The following is a 20,919-nucleotide window of genomic DNA, read 5'->3' as shown; positions in this document are numbered from 1 at the left end:
TTTTGTCACCAATGTTATTCGCAGCTTCATGATCTCTATCGTTTTACTTTTTTTTCTCCCCATCTGGACGTAGAAGGAATTTTGCTTGTATACCGTTTATTATTATCATTAAAGAAATGCTCAGACGTGCTTCATAAGCAGCAAGGAAAAGCAGCCACGTAAACATATTGTTTAAAAGTTATCTACGTGTGAACTGAAGAAGAAAGAATATTAAGAAGAAGAAAGTTGATTAACAAAGTGCACTGTTCAGAGATAGTTTTTTGAAATGAAAATATAACCAATACCTTTCAATTGAATAAATCTTCTCTTTCTCAAAATGCCGAATTGATTGGTTGGTACCGGAGGGGATGAAGGAATGTTGGTGCAGCAGTAATCCTGGGATCAGCACCCCCCTACTGATTTTACCTAGTCATCTTCTTATCTCTAAATCATTACAGTCTCTAATCGAGATTCCAGATGTTCTTCTACTTGTAGATCAGGGTTTGATATAATACCCCCACTCATTGAACTTCTACTGCATCCTCCGACACGTAAATCCACATCCCATCTCCCTTAGATACCTCCCAGCTATCATCCTGTGCATTCACGTCACTTACGGTGGTCTCATTATATGCTTCAGTGATTTTGTTCTGCGATCGGATTGGTTTATCCGTTAGCGACATGGAAAACTCGAATTATCCAAGAGACAAAACCTTTCAACTCCGTCCGGGACTGTTAACCATCTTCATTTGTAAGAAAGCCGTTTTTATTTCGAAGTGTAATTCCTCAAGTCGGCAACAATAAGCAATTCCAGATCTTCTGCAACCAGGAGCTCATGTTATCCATCCAATGCTATAGAATCCGATCGAATATGTCGAATAAATTTATTCTAGACTATACCATAATTTCTACCATCGCTTTTAAGAGGAACATTAAGAGGAAATATGTTTTCGTAAGTTTTTCTATGTTTATTCTAGTATGAAATTGCTCCATCGTCATGAAGTATTTGAATATTCATTGATCTCCGATAACAATATTATAGGAGATCAATAAATATTCATTCAAAAACTAACTTTTTGAATACACATGGAGCCATTTATTATTCATTTCTCTAAGATTGCATATTTGAAACGAGTTCGTGTTATCGTTGCAGTTTCATAATGAACATTGCGATTTTTCTTTCAGAAGTTCTGATGTAGCATTCTCCTGCTAATGATGGAAAACTAGTGTCAGTGAACTCCTGTTCTTTCGCTGAGTAACGATTGGTCGGTTGTACTGTCAGTTCCGTGGAACATCAAAAGAACTAATAAAAGACGAAAAAGCTCTTTAAAGATCGTATCTGTCTTTTAAATACCAGAAAACTACCTTGATTGTCAATAGAAAATATCTCTGTAACCATTGTAGGACTCCAAATAACAGGTTATTATTTAGAGTCCTACAGTGGGCGCAGGTGTTTGGCGAATATCTTTAGGTAGTTGATGATTTTTCTCGCAGGGTGTGTGCCAATCTATTTTTAATGGCGGCCTGATATGAATCGTACTTATTAGTCTCCTAAAATCTGGAACAATCCCCCAAAACATGATTCATATCCGGCCTATTTTTGTCCCCGAATTTTATGCGAGTGCAACGCAGAACTTATCTTATATTTAGCGTATCCGGCAACATTGTTCGTTATACTCTGGCGTGGTGTCATAGCAACTGACCGCTTAAGTTGTTCTCTATGGATAAATTGCATTATCGTCATTACGTAGGATAAACTTCTTCTTCAGCCTCTTTTTATCCACTGTTGGATAGTGTCTTCCACGATAAATTTTGAGTTGTCTCTTTCGTTATGTCAAACCTTTTGTAGATTAATTTTGTCCATCTTTCATCTATCTATCTGATAATATTGCTAGTCCATTCTTCCTTTACAGTGCTTCATAATATCATCTTCTCGAATTATCTCTCTAATTGTATTATTTCTATCGCTTTTTCTTATGTGGAACACTCTTCTCTGCAAGGCTCTTTGGACCATTCGCAAACCATCTTCGTGTTTGTTTTTGCGTTGTCCATGTCTCGCTTCTACAAGATATTTAATATGTGCATTGATTGGAATTAAACATATCTTTAAATGGATTTTTATTTAAAAAAAACATACAGGTAAATCTCCTATTTATTTCTTGTTGTTTATTCTTAAAGCTAACTAACTATCCTTGGTCAGTATAGTCATCTACAATTATCTGCTAATTTTACTTTAACTTGATCTGAATTTGTCATTCAATTTTGTCTTAGTTATGCTAATTTTTAAATCATCTTTCCTGCTTAATCTGTCAAGGATGTTTAAGCATTTCCTGAAGCTTCTTTATATATTGCTAACGGAACAATATCATCTGCAAAACGTAAATGATTGAGTTTTCTTCATAGGTGTTAATTCCATAGTTTTCCCATGAGGAATTCCTAAAATTGACTTCTAACGTTGCAGAAAACGATATATTTTGGCCGTTGAGTTACAATATATACTTTCATGGAATGACATGTTTTCAGCTATTTATTTATTATGTCTGATTGAGCATAAATAATCGAAGGCTTTCTCTAATTTACAGACGCTAAATAAGTAACGCGAAGTTGATATTCATTTACTTTTTTTTCTGCTACGCTGGAAATATCCCGGATATGATCTATTGTAGAGAATCTTGTTGTAAAGTGCTTGTCCTTATGGCTGGGAATCGTCCAAAAATCACGTAATTCTATTTATAATAATGGATATAAAAATTTGTACACTTGCGATAATGAAGTGATTAGTGTATAATTATTGATATCGTCTCTGCCGCAGTCTTTATATAAAACGATAATCAATGATTTGTGCCACTACACTGGAATTTTTTCAGTAGTGAAAATATCATTGAACATATCCAGCATAACCTTATGAAAATGTGAACTTCCTGATATTATGCGTTCCGCTATCTTTTCCAGGACCTTTACTACTCATTGCTGATTTGAGGACTTTCCATAATCCTCTGTTACGATTGGTCCCTGTAAACATCATTGTATATTGGCATTAGTTTTTATTTATTGTGTTGTTTTAAAGTTTTGGAACTTTTTTTCCTCCTTTTTTCATTTCACATAACCTTATTTGATCCCTTTCAGTGATTTTACGTTTTCTATTATGTTTTGTATTATTCTTATATTTTCCGGTGCAGTTTCTGATTTCCTTTCTAACTTTCACATTTCTACAAATTCTGTATTACTGCTCCTCCTTTGTCTCATTTTCCTCAATTCTACTATTTTTATTTTTTTAAAATTAGATCAAATATCTCTGTACAGTAAGTTTTCTCTAGATGTTCTGTTTATGGTAATGATTTTCTTAAATCCCTAGTGGCTTCTCTCTTTATTGAAGCCATTTCCTCCATTTTCTCAGATAAGTTTGATTCATTCATACCTTTTTTTTTTTTTTCAACTTCCATTATTTTCTCAAACTTTCATTAAAAACTTCTCCATATGGTGTTCTCCGGGTCCATTTTCGCTTCTTTCGTTTTTTAAACAAAGTATCATCAATATAAATCCCTAGGGCTCTGCAAATTCAATAAATTTTTGTCCCCCCCCTCTCTCTCTCAATGCTTAGCCCGCTCTTGGCACGCATAAAGCATTTTCTTCTGTTGTTTCTTGCCTACTTTCTAATCAAATGCTCCTATTATTATTCTAGCGATATGTATTATCTCTGAGAGTGTTAGAGAGAGAGAAAGATCCTCGTAAATCCTCAAATCAAATTGCTTATTAATATTCAATTTAAGTGATGTAATTCTTCAGGAGATTGAATTAAATTCAAAAAATGTTATTTTCCCATGTGTTTTGAACCAAAATTCTAACTACTCTTTGAATATTATTTCCTCTAGCTGTATGTAAAAATATACTTGCATGTTTCGGAGATTTTTTCCCCTTTATTCAAGTTTTAGAAACTCCAAGAATATTTTTTATTTTTTCCCAAGTAGCTCACGTAACTCCCCCCCCCCTTCTCCTTTCAAAGTTCTGACAATATAACTACAGATGTTCAGTTTCTTTATCACGGTGTTCTTCACGATATTATCCAGAAAGGAGCTCCGTCTGGGTTTGAGTAAATGTCATAGTTAATCTGAGAAGTAGGTATCACATTCGAGAATATCCCATCTTTGCCGTGACTGCTACAACCTTCAATTCTTGTCAACGTCATTTCTTTAAAGAGTGAGAGGTATTTGGCCAACCTTTCCACGTTGACCAGGTGTCTTGGGATCCAGCATACTATGTAAGACAAATACTGAAAGATAATAAAGTCCCACTCTAAAAGTCACCACTAACTCTTGAGTATTCGCATTGTGGAAGAGTGAGAAGAAAAAAAAGAGGAGCAGAGACCAGCCTGCAGATAATAATATATGTATATCTCATGAAGTAAGAAATAGTCCAGCATCAAAATGTCACGAGTTTGCGGCTCTCGTACTTAATAGAATAAGTCCCTATTAGTAGAGACTAAAACTCGCCTAATTTGCAAGTTGATATGTGCAACAATAACCTGATGGCCTGCAGTGAAGATTCGAGTAAGCGTGTTTATTACCTTTTATTAAAATAAGTTGATCATATAAGTGTAAGACTGTAAGTTCTTCAATAGACACATTTTATTTATTTTTTTGAAAATTAATAATGAACTTATTATTTTACGGCTTATTATACGAGAGCGATGTATTCATTAAATCTGGAATTATTACGACTGGCATTTGAGAAAAAGTCTACTACAATGTACCTTGAAGAAAAAAAGATTTCAAATCTCTTGACTTCATTATGGTGTCTTGCGATGCTTTTAATCATAAACATGTGAAGACTACCTATTGTTGTAAATTATGTTCAGAGGTACAAATTCTAATAAACCAAAAGATTCTTACGTTCAGGAGAGATCATATCATTTGTACAAATCCTGAAAGTTATTGCTCGTTGTGAGTTACATACAAAGGTAGTCGAGCTGTCAGCAGGTGACACGAATGGAAACTTTGAAGGTTTGCAATCGAGAGATAAAGAAAATGTGATTGCCAAACTGAATTGTAAGTAAACAGAAACAATCCTCAGTAGGTTAGTTAGTATAGACGAAGCCCTTTGGTTAGAAACACCTGGGTTCAAATCCCATCTATAACCCGAAAAGCCCTGATAAAGGTTAACTCACTTTCGACTGAAGGTGAGTTATCCGGTCTCTTCCGGTGGTTGGGTTTTTCCCTCCCGAAACTCGGGTTATATGGAAATATTTGGGTATTTCCATACATATACACGCAGTTTGTGTGGAACGCTAAAAAGATTTTTGTGTTCTCATGGGACAAGAGTATAAACAAAGGTCGCTAATGTGACATCTTTGTTTTTGCTTCCAGCCTTAGAAAGAATACTTTACTCTTCATTAAAATCTTTTTTTTTTTTTATGTCAGAAAAAGGAGTTGCCAAAAAGCAGTGAAACATTTTTTTTGAAAATTGTGAGATCCAGTTCTGGATTAGCTTTTGTCACTCACAGGAATCGCTTTTCCAAGAAACCATTAAGATATTTGAATGTGATAAGTACACATTGGAATTGGCATTATTTAGAAATGGTTTTAGAAACTCGGTTTGTCAAAAACTAAAAACACAACGCGATAAAAATTTTATGAAGCGGCGACTATCAGAGTTAGTGAGTGATTTTGAAATGGCAATAGAATCATATTTTAAAACATCAAGAGAATTATTATGATACAGCTTGATACTATCTGAAGTATCAAGTTCATATTTCTGGAGTATGAACAATAACGATGCATCAGATTTATCGAGAATCGAGTTCCTTTGAAAGAAAATTTTGATCTGTTTTCATCGGTGTCAAATTCTAAATATCAGTGTATAGGAAAGAGAAAGCAAATGATTTGATTCTAAAGACCTCGCTAAGAAATGGTGCGAACTATTCTTTCATTTGAAAGAAAATAATGTGCTGCATGCTAATATGAACAGGTTGTTGGTCTTCTGGCGTGTTTACTTACCAGTAATGCATTTATTGAAAGAATATTTTCTTGTGTGAATTACATCTGGGCCGAAGAGAGATTTCAACTAAAGGTCGAGACATTACGAATTACTATAGCAGGCTGGAAAAAATATTTGCTAACCTTTTGAGGTATTCAGTGAGAAACTGGCAAAGATTCTAGACTAATCAAACATTCTTTGCAAAAATATTCCAACTCTTGTTAAGCGTAAACATCAGTCTTTTGTATTATTCGATATGTAACAAATGAAACGTTTGTAAAAAAAAGGAAGTGTCTCATTTAAAAATTTATCTCCTCGAAATCTCCAAGAGAAAAAAAAATAATGCCTCACTTTGCTGAAATGATAGAGCAGTTTCCGGCTTATTTAGTCACAGGCCCATTAAAGTACTAATATGCTATAATTTTCCAACAATCTTTCGCGAATCGGAAAGCTGTTGGCAAAAAAAAAAAAGTGTTGTTGAAGTAATGTAAGCTCCGTATGTTATAGCTTAAATATTAGTTTGTCCATTTCTTATAAATAGGATATTTTAAATGCCAAGATTTACAAAGGAGTGAAAGTAAATGGTAATTCCAAAGTGTTCCACTTCGTAGAAATAGATTAAATATGGGTTAATGAAAAGACGTTACAAATTAGGCATCGTTGACCAGGCATTGGAAAATAACCGAGGATGGAGATCATCAGGATTTAGAAACAATGGATTGAAATGGTAGGAGACTTACCTGGATCGTGAAGGTAGGAGTTAGAAGAAAAGTAAAGTCAGGTTGTCTTTCTATGAACATTTTTAATAAAATTATTTGGATAAGAGATGAGTGCAGTGTGAAAACATCTTTGGATCGATGACCTAGTAAGAAAATAAGCAGTCATTTCTAATTGAGCAGGATGCAAATTTCGTACTTTGACCTTTTTAAATTCATTCTTGAATTCGTCGATAATTTGAAACTGCTGTAGCATGCCTATGCAGGAAAAAAAAAAAAGGAAACTGAAGACTTCGATGGGTAATTTTTCGATATTTCTTTTCTTGAACAACTATAGCACATCTGTTGGAAATCCAATACCTGACTGAAGGATGAAAATAGAAAGTAAGCATTTCAAGAATTAACAAGAATCGTTTCGGTATTGAAATAAGCATAAACGTTAGACTCAGATTCCAATAATCCACTTAAAGAAATAAAAATGGAAATTACGATATTCATTCTATTTGCTGTGTATATAATATTACACCGCGAGAAGGACAGCAACTGGGCATGTTTATTTCCTCAGGAGAAAACAACAAATTGTCATCTGATTGCTTTGAGGACAGCCAACATCTGCAGACCATCTACATATTTGTCCGTAGCAATATTTGTCCTTCGATTGAAAAAGACGTACGAAAATATAATTTAGGACGCGAGGAACTTTTACAACGGCTTTTGAAATTGAGAGTGCATTAGCCGATGTCATCGCAGTGGCGGCATGGATTTTTCCTCCCACAAAACAAACAAATTGGCCATAAAAACATGCAGTTAGCACATAAAGGCACTAACCTCATAGTTTTGGTCGCTTCGACCACAATGACAAGCAACTGAATGCATTTATAGCATTTTGAGAATAGTTATGACATTCTAGTATTATATTAATGAACGGATGATTTGTGTGAGAACACAGATTTGTGCCAGCGATAACAGACTTCCTGATTACTCTACTTCATCTGTTCCCAACCGGTGGTGCGCATATCCCCGGGGTACGTACTGAGCCGTTCAGGGGTACACGAAAGCTAATCAGTAATGGCGGAAAAACAAGTAAAGTAAACAAAATGCAAAACGTTAGTTATGAAACAATAAATGTCAGTATTTAAAAACAGCTATTTTAAAAACAAGGGGTGCAATTTATAGAAATGAGTTTAAAAGGAGTACACAAATGGAAAAAGGTTGGGAACCACTGCTCTACTTGTTTGTTCAGCGCACGCAGAAGAATAAAATCAATTGGATTTATGAGCATTAGAATCTCATAAATCAGTTTCTTCCTTTCTTTAATTTACATTTCACTCACAAATGGTTGTAAATCTATCGCATATTTAGTATCATGGACGAACTAATGATTAGAAATTTCGGCACCAGATTAGACACCAGACACGGAACTTTTAAACTACGTCGCGCCTCAAATAAGCAGAGTAGTATCACATTGAACGATGGAAATCATCTACCACTGACCGTAGCAAAAATAATTTTACTGTGATTTCAAAGTGTAGAGGTTTACATTATGCTCTAGTTCAGAATTAATTATCTTTTGTGTATATGCTTCATTGCTGTGATTACTGTTTTTAATATTAAGTAATTGTTTAAATTAAACGAGTCTCTGTAGCCTAGTTGGTAACGCAACTGTGCATTTATATATATGCAGTAAAAACCCACTTTACGATCGCTAGCCTTTACGAGCGGAATAAATTTCCTGTTATGACTCTTTTGAAATGCCAGCCCTCGGAAATGAGGTGATCGGGATGCGTCTACACCAACGACAGGTTGTCGATTTGGCTGAGACAGCTTACAACCAAGAATAAAACATTTTAATTAGTGTGAATGATTAATTAGAGTGAATGATTTCTAATAACTTAATTAGCGTGGTTTATTTTTATCCAGTAAATGAGTTTTACGTAACAAAATATTGTTTATGTATTTGGTTAAATAATAATAAAAACATCGCTATACCCAGATTGCTTTACAGGTGCAGTTGAACTGTTTACTTTGCCTTGCTCTTCATTTATTGTTAGCTTAATTTAAAATTAGTTACAGTACAGTATTTTGTACTGCCCTCAAAAACGTCCGCAAAGAGAAAAAGTGAATTTATGAATACAAAATCCTTACAGAAGCTGAAAGCAATAACATTAGAAATGAAACATGAAAGTTTTAAGCCTTCATGATTTCGGAACGAAAGGGATGGAACCATAAGAAATATTTCAAAAAGTAAACCAAAATTTTTTTATATTATGCTGTGTTATGTCATTATAATTTAAAATATATTTCCAGGAAGGTAACGCCAATTCATGACATGGAGCATTTTTTTTTTTTTTTCAGCCTGAAATAAATTTGTTCTGGTTCTTTTCTTTTTTGTTCCTGCCACGAATATTGAACTGTAAGCCTTAAGGAAATACTTTTCTTTCTTTCTTCTGGCAAAAGTTTCACACAGATATATCACTTAATCTTATATATACGAAAAAAAAAAAAAAACTTCAATCTCTACCTCTGTGTATTATCTTTTACTTGAGTTGTTTTTATCTTCATTCGCTATTCCAATGTTTTCAGTTTTTTTCTTCAGTTTTTTATCTTCATTTTCTCATACGAAATAATGAGAAATATTAATTTAATTACCACATTTTATTTCTGTTTTAATTCACCGAAACTCGACTTAAATTTAATTAAATTAAAGCAGAACTGTTTAAACTTGTTGATGGTTTGTCAGTATTTCATCGAGCGAACTCACAAAAGATGATGAATTCTGTGATTAATCCAAATAATATTTTAATATGGTTTTCTGGTAGCAGTTTTAATGTTTTTTTCTGTTTCATATTTCCTGTAATCTTGTTATTTTCTTCCGCTTTTTCAATTTCACCTTATTATCAGAATCATCCTTCACTTTCTACCACTTAATCCTGGGTGGCTGCTTCAGATAATCCAAATAAGACAGCGAAATGTATGGGAAAATGCCAAAAGAAACTGTTAGCATTTATGAACCTGAATCGCATAAATAACATAATTTTCTTTTATTATGACCTTTTTCTTGACCACTAGTATTAATAAATTAAAGACTTAATTCTGTATGTTAGTCAAGTAAATAATAGTTTAATATCCAACGTTTCACTGACTAATATCTGTCAGCATTTTCAAAGGATACACTGATAAGCAATAGAAAGTAACAAAAACTAGGAAACTAACCGACAATTCTAAAAATTATATAAAGTTATCACTGTGCGTGATGCAATGATATAATACGGGTATCGCAAGTACAACTTTTTATTTGTTGAGAAATTTATTGTAATTTTCATGAAAGTTCATTTTTTTTTTTTTTTTGGTTAAATGATCTGATTAGAGTTTTCCATATATCTGGCAGGATTAGGCTTTGATTCTTATTTAAGTTACCTGTTGAACGGGCGACTGTAGCAGTTTCTTTAAATGTTCTGGAAAAGTTCTCTTCTATGTAAGGCATATGGCTCGTATCCCATTCAGTATTATGGTTGGTAGAGGCAAAGTGGGAAGAAAGGCCTGATATATCCTGTCTGTTATTCCTTACATAACCTATGTGTTCTTTCTTTCTTTCTTTCTTGTTTCAAAACGTCTAGATGTCTGTCCGCTGTAATTAATACCGCATGAACAGGGTATGCTATGAACTCCAGAGTATTTGTAGAAAGGATGGCTATCTTTCGGTGATCTTATAAACCTTTGAATGGTCTCAATAGGTTTGAAGGTTACTCTGATATTATATGGTTTTAGAAGAAGAGCCAATTTTTTGGATATGGTACTAACAAATGGAATTGTTATAGAGCTGATGTATTGAGTTGCATCTCGTTGTCTTTGCGGTATGTCACTAAAGAGAATCTTGTTGATGATTCTTGTAGGGTAGCCATTTAGGGATAGATCTCTGGATATTTTCGTTAGTTCTTCTTGTAAGTCGCCAGGGTCTGTGGTACACTGTATAGCTCTTTTTTTGAGCATATGGATAATGCTGAGTTTCTGGGATATGTGGTGAGACGAGTCGATATGGAGGTAGCGTCCAGTGTTAGTAGGTTTTCTCTATACTGAAAAGTTGATGCTGTTGTCAGTTTGTTTCTTAATATTAATAATGGAAAGTTCAGATCTTCTTTTTTTTTTTTTTAACACAGTTCTGCTATGCATTCAATCGATACTGGTACTGCTCATGTTATACGAGAAGATTATTAATATATAATATAATTTTTATAATTTATATAATTGTTAGAATTGTCGGTTAGTTTCCTAGTTTTTGTTACTTTCTATTGCTTACCAGTGTATCCTTTGAAAATGCTGACAGATATCAGTCAGTGAAACGTTGGATATTAAACTAATATTTACTTGACTAACATACAGAATTAAGTCTTTAATTTATTAACATAATTTTCTTATTTTTGTTAGGCGTCTAACTGATTTCTCTTATTTCTAAGCAAGGAGTGTTTGGTCTCTCTCTCTCTTTCTCTCTCTCTCTCTCTCTCTCTCTCTCTCTCTCTCTCTCTCTCTCTCTCTCCCAACATGATTTTAACGAACTTCTCTTTAAACTTGACTGATCTTTCTAATCGCTTCATCTCACTGCATCCAAGTTTACCTTCATCTCTTTATTCCTTCTTTGCTTCAAATATTTACTTTGTTTTATTAGTCTTTCATTTTCTATTTTCAGTTCAACTAAGACATTCGCGAATATTAATAATGCCAAGTTCAGATCTTCTTTTTTTCAACACAGTTCTGCCATGCATTCAATCGATTAACTCCCGTAATTTTTCTTAAAACGTCTTTTCATCTGAGGTTAACTTGGTAGCGATCCAGACGTATTCAGACGATCCTGGCGATACACACACACACACACAAACTTGGTATAATAATAATAAGGTGGTGTATGAAATAACAAGTTATGAATGCCTTATTTCTCATTTTAAAAACGCCACTTCTAAGTAACATCGAAAACAGCGAGATTTGTTAATTTTCACGAAATTACAAAAAATTAAAATAGTACAACATGTTGCCCATTCTTCTCGTATAACATGAGCAGTACTAGTATTGAATTTGTAGTGGTAAATATGAACCCATCAAAATACATTTCTGTTTAACCAAAAGATTGTTTGTGGTTGTTATTTCTTTAGTCTTTCGTTGACCCATCTTTATTATCGCAGCACATCACCACGCATGCTCCAGATCAGATTACGTTCACTGTCCATCAGTCAACGTCATAGTAAGCGTTCTGATATTTTGTCACTGTAGGGAATGTTTAACTCAGGAATAGGGCAGAGGACAAAATGTTAGTGAAATGTGAAAATGATTTGGATCTTTTAATCGTTACAACACAATGCTAAATGATTTCAGTACAGACTCATCCTGAAATGCACATTTTTTAAATGCTTGAAAGTGTTTATTTGCTAATGAAAATAATCATCTTTTCAGGATAGCATTACAGCCATTAGAGTTCCTTATAGTAGATGTTGTCGATCAACTCCTTTACTCAACATGAAATTCCCACACCATATGGAAAGCAGAAAACATTGACTGTATCCTTCAAACAGTCTTGGTGAAAAGCCTCATTATGTCTACGGTTAATTAACTTCGAGTAATCTGAAAAAAATTACAGGTTTCTTTAATCTGAATTCCAACTGGCATGTTCCATTGTCCTCTAATGATGCTTCTCTTCGTTGTGTGCTTCTTTATCCTTAGATAACGACTTCTTCCATTTTCCACCATCTCAGCCGCCTTATGCTTGTTCTTGAGAATGTACGAGCTAACGCAATACTCAAAGCTGTGCTGTCGTACTCACCATTCCACGATAAAATGAAAATTTGTAGTTACTTTTAAATGATGCATTGAACGTGTAGATCATGTATTATCGGCTGTATTATGCAATATACAGTATATCTATATATTCGTATGGGGTTCCCCCCACCTTTTCCTCGCTGTCCCTTTAGAGGGAGGGGGAGTTGAGCCTTCATGATGAGGGATTAAGTATATATTTTTTTTATGACTGTAGATCCGTGTATGTTCATGGGGCTGGTTTTCTTGTTCTGAGGGACGAAAACCCGAGTTTCCGGGCGGAAAAAACCCTCTACCTCCGTATGAGACCGGCTAACTCACCTTTAGTCGAAAGAGATAAAGGTTCCTCATGGACAGGAATCGAACCCAGGTCTTTCCGACCGAAGGGCTTCGTCTATACGGACTGAGCTACGGAGGCTCTTATGATGCAGTCAATCGTTATTATTGCATTACAGTCGTAGCATTTATTTTAAGTGCCTTTTTTTTTTTTTTTGAAGGTGAATTAGCCGATATCGCGCCTACTGAGGTGGTAGAATTTTCTCCTGAAACTCAAATTTTTCTTCCACATACAGGCAAATCAGCTAGAGAACACACGCAGTTTACAGACAAAAATACTACGGTAGGGTAGGTGTGCAGATGGCGGATAGTGCCATCGTGTAGATGAAGGATTAAGTAAGAAGACGTGGGTTGTACGGAGTAGATTGCCCTCCCACAACGAGTCGTTGACAGTGTCATGATGATTTTAATGTACGGATTGCACACACAGTATTTGCTCTCTCTCTTTATAATGATTTCGCTCCCACATTACGCTCGCAGTGTAATTACTGTCATGCCGAGAAGGAAGGCGCTTACAGTTTGGCTAAGACTGACGTGTAGTATCTGTTCTCTCAAGAGAAAACATTCAGGTTTCACAATGCAATTATTCGTTTGTCTTTTTCTGTTTGTGTTTCTGACATTTGGGTGTCACGCATCCTTCTGATAGACCGCTTCTCAGCTCGTTAGCTGCAAGCAGAGTGAAGTTTAGCGAGGGAAACGAGCAGGGGGGAAAGCACTCCCCACCTCAGTCATATACATTTATTCAACTAACTTCCGCCATACTGGCCTTGCCGATCCTGTTATTTATTTCCATATTTAATTTAGCCACTTCCTTAAAACGTGTGCTTTGAATAGCTAAAATGTGTTTATCGATTCGTTACTGAGAATACAGTGCAATGGATGTGTGCCGTTTTCCTAGTTTTAGTTTTCGAACCATTGTTACTGTAGGTATTTAGTTTGGTTAAAGTTTTTAATTTCTCAGAGAATTTATTTTGTTGCGTCATCTGGTTTAAAATCGCTTTCCTTAATAACGTGCTCTATACAGATGACAATGGGGATGGTGTGCAGCTTTACTTTACACTTGATTAAACATTAAACCACCTACCAGTACATCGTCAATTTTAACTCCCGTCTTGCTTCTGAAGTATAAGCTATACTTTACTCCCGTGTATATATGCTTCCTCCCGTACACTTTGCGATAGTGTTTAGTGCAGTTTTCTCTTATCTGTAAGCAAAACTAAACTATTGTAGGACATAGTTATAGAGTATTATTACATGTAGGAATGTTACATACTCGGAGGAGTTACTGTTGTCCTTTTCCCCTTTCCAAACAAATCCCTCTCTCCATTTCGTTATAGGAACTATTAATATCACTTATGTGGGTAGCCATACATTAAAAAAAGCAAACAAACTTTCCTACTAATTCATTAAACGTAGAACATTTTTATGCATTTGTTTTTAAATCGTAGATCGTGCAGCATAAGTAATGAACAGAGGATTGTGTATAAAACTATTAACTTTTTTTTTTAAAGAAAATTAGACTAATGTAATTTATTCTTTCTTTAGTCGTCATCTAGACGAAAACCTTAAGTAGCCTTAGTTCTAGAAGTGCAGTCTAGAGAATGTTCTGCTCTGCTAATCTCTGGATTGCATTTGCCCTTTTACCTTTTCCATGCGGAACTAGAGTTGTTAAAAGTTACGTGCAAGTGAATCCATTGTTTTAACGTCATAGCTACACGAGTGGTTGGCAATTCGGATATTGTACGACGTTACCATATCACTGCTGTAGTATAGGTTCGCTAATAATCCGAAATACTGACGTGTCGCAGTACAGGAGTATATGAGACCTTTCGGCACGCACTGGTATAGTTGGTGAAGGAACAGAAGGAAGTTATGCAAGTGTGTGCAGTTGTTTAGTGATAAGCTGAGAAGAACAGCGCAGCGAGAATTAACTTTTGACTGATCTGATGTGTTAAAAGTGATATCTACAAAACCATTAGTTTTTCAGGATAACTACAAATACCGATTGATTTAAAGGATGAAATACTACAAACTATGAGCAGGTAAAACATTCATCTCTTCTATAATTTTCTTTATAAAACAAACACTTTATAAAACAGCCTGCACAGAAGCAGCTGTCAGGCATTTTGAAAATTTTTCATCCTGAAGATCGGAAGGATGTTTTTTTCAGGTAATAGAAATTGTGATAACCATCATCATCATCATCATCAGCCAATGCAGTTATTGGTTTCACTGTTATTTCTGAATAATTTGAGTGATCCCACAGAATTGTTCTACCGTGTATATTAAAATATTTTTTTGAAGCATTTATGATTTTCTGCATTATACGGTTTATTATGATGTCCTGATCGGTTACAAATACTTACCAGACTTGCGCTACATCCTCAAATGAAACAAAATGGCTGCTTCTCTGGTAAAATTGCAGTGTTAGGTCACCCGCTAAAGATTTGTCATAACGATCGTATAAAGGCGATATTGAACGAACTTCAGAAAGAACGCGCGCTATCGAACGATTAACGAACTAAGAAAGGCGTTCACGAAGCCATTGCGTTAGTGAGTAGGGATAGGACCTGGAAGGAGTTTGACTAGGTTGGATATTTGCTGTGTTAAAAGAAATGCGCATATTAAAGCGTTCGCGCTAACACTTGGAATAAAAACTCAGTCCAGTTGGTTAGAACGGTTGCTATTTTATTATCAAGACTATGAGTTCCAATCCTGGGTAAGACATGGTGCTTTTACAATTCATTCCTGTTGGAATGGATTGCAAAAGCTTTCTCTGAAGAGGTTCGTGTAGGTCATTGAGTTTATGAAGTTTATTGTTTTAAAATATATAAAATTAAATAAATAAATAAATATTCCAAAAAGAGCTTTTAAATACAAACATTTGTAATTGGTCCGATCTTTATGAAACCACTGCCCAAATGATATTGCATGGAAGATAAAAACGTTTTAAATGCTACTCATTATCAGGAAGCTTCCTTTATGTCTGTTCATTTAAAGCTTTAATCGACGATAATAAGTATACCATTTTTCATATTTACAAATTAATATAACTTCGTTACAACACCGATGGATATAACTACAACGTTACGATTCTAATTCTCCGTTATGGGTTCATGGAAATCGTTTGCTACGGGAAAAAAGTAATGCAAAATCCCTTCGGGTTTCCTTAAATTTCATCGCCGTCTTAATTCATTCCTTTAAAGGAAAAAAAAAATGTTTTCCCTAAAAGAGATCAGGAATTAGTTAGGAGGTCTCTTCATTCTTTGGTTTCTGTGCTTTAGATATTAAAAATCTTAACTTAAATCTTTTAAATCCTAACAGGATAACCTCTCTCTCTCTCTCTCTCTCTCTCTCTCTTTATTATATGTAGAAAAAACGTGTATGCAGGTATTTTATTCTACTATTTTAATAGATTAGTGATGGCCACGTGATTAATGAATGAATTGGATGGCTCTTTCTTTATAATTTCTTCAAAAGCCGAAAATGTAAAAGAAAGTGAATCCACAATGAGTAAATACGAAAATAAGCGAATTGCCAAGTAACACATCAGGAATTTTTAATTTTCAATGTGGGAAAAATAATTTTACACTATTTAATTTTTCAAGTAAACAAACACGCAATTCAAATGTCTGCATTTCAAAACCCGATTTAGTTATTGCACAAATCAACAGGAAATTGTTCATTTTTATTATTTCAATCAAAAGGTGTTGATGTCTATAAAAATTTAGACAAAATGAATTTCATTCAAGCTAATGGATAGTTTCATTACATTAAGAAGTTAAGTTAAAAAAAACAAACTGAATTGTAAACGTAATATTCTTACCTGCAGCCAGTAACATTAATTATATCAATGTTGTTGAAAAAACTTTAAATTTATAAAACAAGGAATTTTTTAAATGTTAAAGGGATCTCCCCCCTACCCCCTCTACTTCAGTGCAGCAGCTTGAAGCATATTGCGAAATTGTTTTCATCCCACTTTAAATAGAGAGAAAGAAAAGTTTCTCGAGCATATCATGTATATTTTGTAATACACTATTACTGTATATTTTCAGTAATAAATACGCAATTTTTAATTATTATTATTATCAGCGTGTAATTATACAGCAGTTGTAATAATTCAGCATCATCTTAGGAAACTAGTATAATGTTATTGATCGTAATGGTTTTATTGATTGTAAATTGCCTACTAGATGGTTTTGTCTGATTTTGGAATGACAAACGCAAATTTCAGGGAGGAAAACTCTTCCACCAGACTTTTTCCTCCTTTCCCGATGAAGATTTCTTTTCGAAGGTATAATATGACAACTAAAGCCATCGATTGGTTTAAAGTAAAGGTGTGGCGAGAACCGAATGCCATCCGGAAAGAACAGTTCGAAGCTTCTTTCCAGAGGTAGAAAGGCTGTTGGAGCGATTGCCCAAGAGGATTACTTGGAAGAGGATAGCAAACATCAGGAGAGAAGCTTCCGTGTTTCTTTTATATCATCACTCTGAGAACTTCAAGAGATTGAATGATTATGCAAAAACTTTCTGTTTCCTTTTTTTAATGCAAATTATATCCATTACATTTCACATGACAAAATTCCCAACATGTAAAGTAAAAGGAACACATTTATAAGCCTCAATCACGAGCTTTATCTGAGTAACATTTGTCTATGGAAAAATATAAATTAGTAATGAAAAAATAAATAAACTTTTAGTTAGGCGAATCCCACTTTCACAGGGTGAGTGGGATATCGACATTAATAATGCGAGTGAGCTAAGGATCTAATAATCTGCGAACTATGCTCTAGAGATCAAAACGTGGGACTTTTACATGCCGCTTCAAGCCTTTACTAAGCGGAGGATGATGACATTAATCCTACACCTAAAGACATTCACGGGGATGTTATCTATTCGACCAATCAGAAATTTGCATTGAGAAAGTACTCAAATTCGTTATTCATTATGGTTTGCGAAAGAGAGGTGAACATAATCGCTAATACACAGAGCAAAAGAACATTAAAAAAAAAAATCGAAGAAATTTCTGCTACTAATATTGTTTATAAAGAACTACTCTGAATAATAAATGCAACATCGGTTTACTTAATGCAAGCTTGAATGAATTTTTCAGTTTATATATAAAGTGTATTCTTATCAGAAACGAACCACTTACCAAGTTAAGCCTTAGTAAGAGTTTACTGATTTTTACTTTATTTGCATCGTTTTCGAAGACTAGAGGACAACGAAAAAACAAATTCTCAAGAAGGAACCGAAATGGTTTGTAATAGTATTCGATAAGATAAAGGCATTGCTCCTTTTTCACGAGTTTCCTCAGTATTGAAATATTATGATTTAACTGACTTAAGCAAACATTTATTAAAATGAGACAAGAAAGGGATATCCAGTTATTGATTACAATATTATAAGAAACAATGAAAGCATTATATAAGAAGGAAATAAAGTAGTTGTATCGACTTTGATAATCATTCATAATTTTCAGGTAAAAACACAACCGGATGGGGAAGCGCAAATATAGTTGAGAGGCCGATCGGATGTCTTGAAAACATTAAATTGACCGTATTTTAAATTTTTTTAAATATTTTTGGTCAAAATCACTTGCGTCTGAGTAAGAATACGTCATCATCATCATCATCATCTGACTCTTCTAGAACTTAAACTCATTCATACTGGATGTACTCACGACTTCAACAAGCAAATTGTTCCACTCACTCACTTCTTATCCCTGTGAGAAAAAATCTAGCTCTCTCTCCCCTTTCTTGACCACATACACACTTAGCTTCCATAAATGCCTTTGTGGTCTCTTTCTTTCTGCCCCTTTCATATAATTAAAAATTTTCATCAGTCGATATCCTGTAACATTCATTGAGAAGTTGATAGACCTCTATCATATCACCCCCCCCCCCCACTCTTTGTCTGCAGTCCACATACTCTCAGTCCATCCTCAGTCTACATTCTGTAATCCCGCTATCGTGTTTGTTGCTCTTCTGTGCATCCTTTCAACAACTTCTTTATCAACCCCAAACAAGAAGACCAAATTGGAACGCAGTAGTCCAAGTGTGGTCGTATCAAAAAAGAGTCAAAATGACTTCTGTATCCTTTCCTGTTAATGTTCATATCAACATGGCAATTATTTTCTGAGTGGTATTTGCAGCTTTTGCAATATGACCTTAGAACATCAAATTCTTATCCACATTGCTCCAAGATTCCTCGTCTTATCAGTTTCTTGAAGCATAAATATCACCAATATAATATGACGTTGGAAATCTCATCATTCCAAAGTGAATAACTGTACATTTACTAACATTGAATTGACACCCATTTTCATTTGCTCACTCTCCTTCCAGCTGAATCAAATCATTCTGTAAGTGCTGGGTATCAGTAGCATCTCTGATAGCCTTGCCTATCTTTGCATCATCAGTAAACGAATGTCTACTGTCAGATCCTTCTCAATATCATTAATGCATACATTAAACAACAATGGTCCAAGGTCTGATCCCTGGAATACACCACTGGTCACCTTAAATCTGGTAGGTTCCCCCCCCCCCCCCCCACACACCACTTACCACTTTCTGAATGTGTCCGTCAGCCACCCACTTACCAAAGTCAATAGTTTTAGATTCTAATCCCATAAACACTACCCACATAGCCTTGGTTGTTTCGATCGTTATGAAGAACCTAACCTAACCCATCCTGTTCTGTGAGTGTGGGCTTCGACTCTTGTCTGGTGCGAGTCTGAACGCAAGCATAAACCGTGATATGATGGTTGAATTTAAGAAAACTTATGGAGTTATTTCTTTTCAATGGGTGTATATTAACTGATAGTGTGTGATGCTATATAGAAGGTAATTAGTAGTGTTAATGGTACCTATAATGCTTTGCTTTTTTTAAAATAATATTATTAAACTATTTGAAAGAAGCAGTTATTGGGAGCGTTTTCATGTTTCATCTTTTAATCTTTTCTCTCTCTCTCTCTCTCTCTCTCTTAACGACAATAATAAATAAAAAAAAAATACAAATTCGTCTAACTGCTTTACACTGATTCCTTTTTGAATTCCATGAACTTGATTAAACAATTTACATGTCCTCACCAAATTCCCTATTTTCTCTCTTTTCTGTTCCTTTCGTGATCTTTCCCCTTGCTTTGCAAACGATGGTAAAAATAAAATATTTCCAAAAGACTCACTTGAGATATAAACAGAAAAACTACGAAATAACAAAACTTCGATGTAGGTAATGGGAATTGACGCTATGAGGCTTCGGTTCGTTCTGGAGAATTACAAGTGACAAGGATGTTTATGAGAAAATGCAATATAAGTAATTGGAGGGAAATCAGAGTTGCCACTTCTATATTAAGGATTGGTTGGAAAAGGCAGACTCGATAGACAGCAGATGAGTTCTCTAAGAAAGAAAGGAAGAAATAAAAAGAAAGTAGATACCAGGCGAAGTTGCAGTGAGAAAAGAATTAAGATAAAATATTTGGAGAACAGAATTGGTGTACATGAGGATTCAACATCGTTACAATTTTTCAAACTGCTGCGTTAGTAATGAAGGGATATAATACAAAATGAAATCTGGGAATTGCTTCTTCCAGCTGATCTTATTTTCTCAATAGAGGCATATATAAGAAAGAATAACATTCTAAAATAAAGAGAGAACAAATTGATAATGAGTATAGACAAAATATTTCGATATTAATGCTCGAACCCCCCCCCCCCGCCCTTCCCAGAGTGGGAAGTAGACACTGGTTTCGACGGGGATGAAAAAGAGATTGTTTCACTGGAACACTTTAAAATGGATAAAGAGGACAGTGGACTTGGAATGACAAAAAGAGAATAATCTGAATCAGAGGTGAAAGACATTATTCTTGGCCACAAGGAAGATAGCGAAAGGATATAGAAAAAAAAAAAAAAACATGAAAAACGAATTTCTATGCCTGCAGGAGGTTCCAAAACTTTCATCAGTGTGCCGATTTCTGATTGCAGCGGTCAATTTTAGATAATATAAGGGACTTTAGGGCACTTCAGAAATATAAATTGCTACTCGTATTAATTCAAAATTAGTTAAATCGAAATCTAAGCTGGCGCTTTTGAATTCAAATTAGTAATTTTCG

The 20,919-nt window shown here is 34.6% G+C and overlaps 1 protein-coding gene across 4 annotated transcripts in view; it reads left to right on the top strand.

Moving 5' to 3' along the window:
- Positions 1-20,919, top strand: part of LOC150108461 (uncharacterized) — a 591,316-nt gene that overhangs the window by 15,742 nt on the left and 554,655 nt on the right. The window contains exon 1 of one of the 4 annotated variants that reach the window (XM_090415865.1): positions 14,788-14,848. The exons of the other annotated variants lie outside the window; for them this stretch is intronic. The gene's annotated coding sequence lies outside the window, so the exon portion shown is untranslated. Of the gene's footprint in view, positions 1-14,787; positions 14,849-20,919 lie in introns of those variants that run through there. 4 annotated transcript variants of the gene reach the window in all.

This window comes from Typopeltis vanoorti, chromosome 3 (assembly GCF_054136105.1).
Source record: "Typopeltis vanoorti isolate ZY-2024b chromosome 3, IOZ_Tvanoo_1.0, whole genome shotgun sequence".
In the NCBI taxonomy this organism is placed as follows: Eukaryota; Metazoa; Arthropoda; class Arachnida; order Uropygi; family Thelyphonidae; genus Typopeltis; species Typopeltis vanoorti.
The sequence above is the reverse complement of the archived record's forward strand: the minus strand, read 5'-3'. Positions and strand labels throughout refer to the sequence as shown.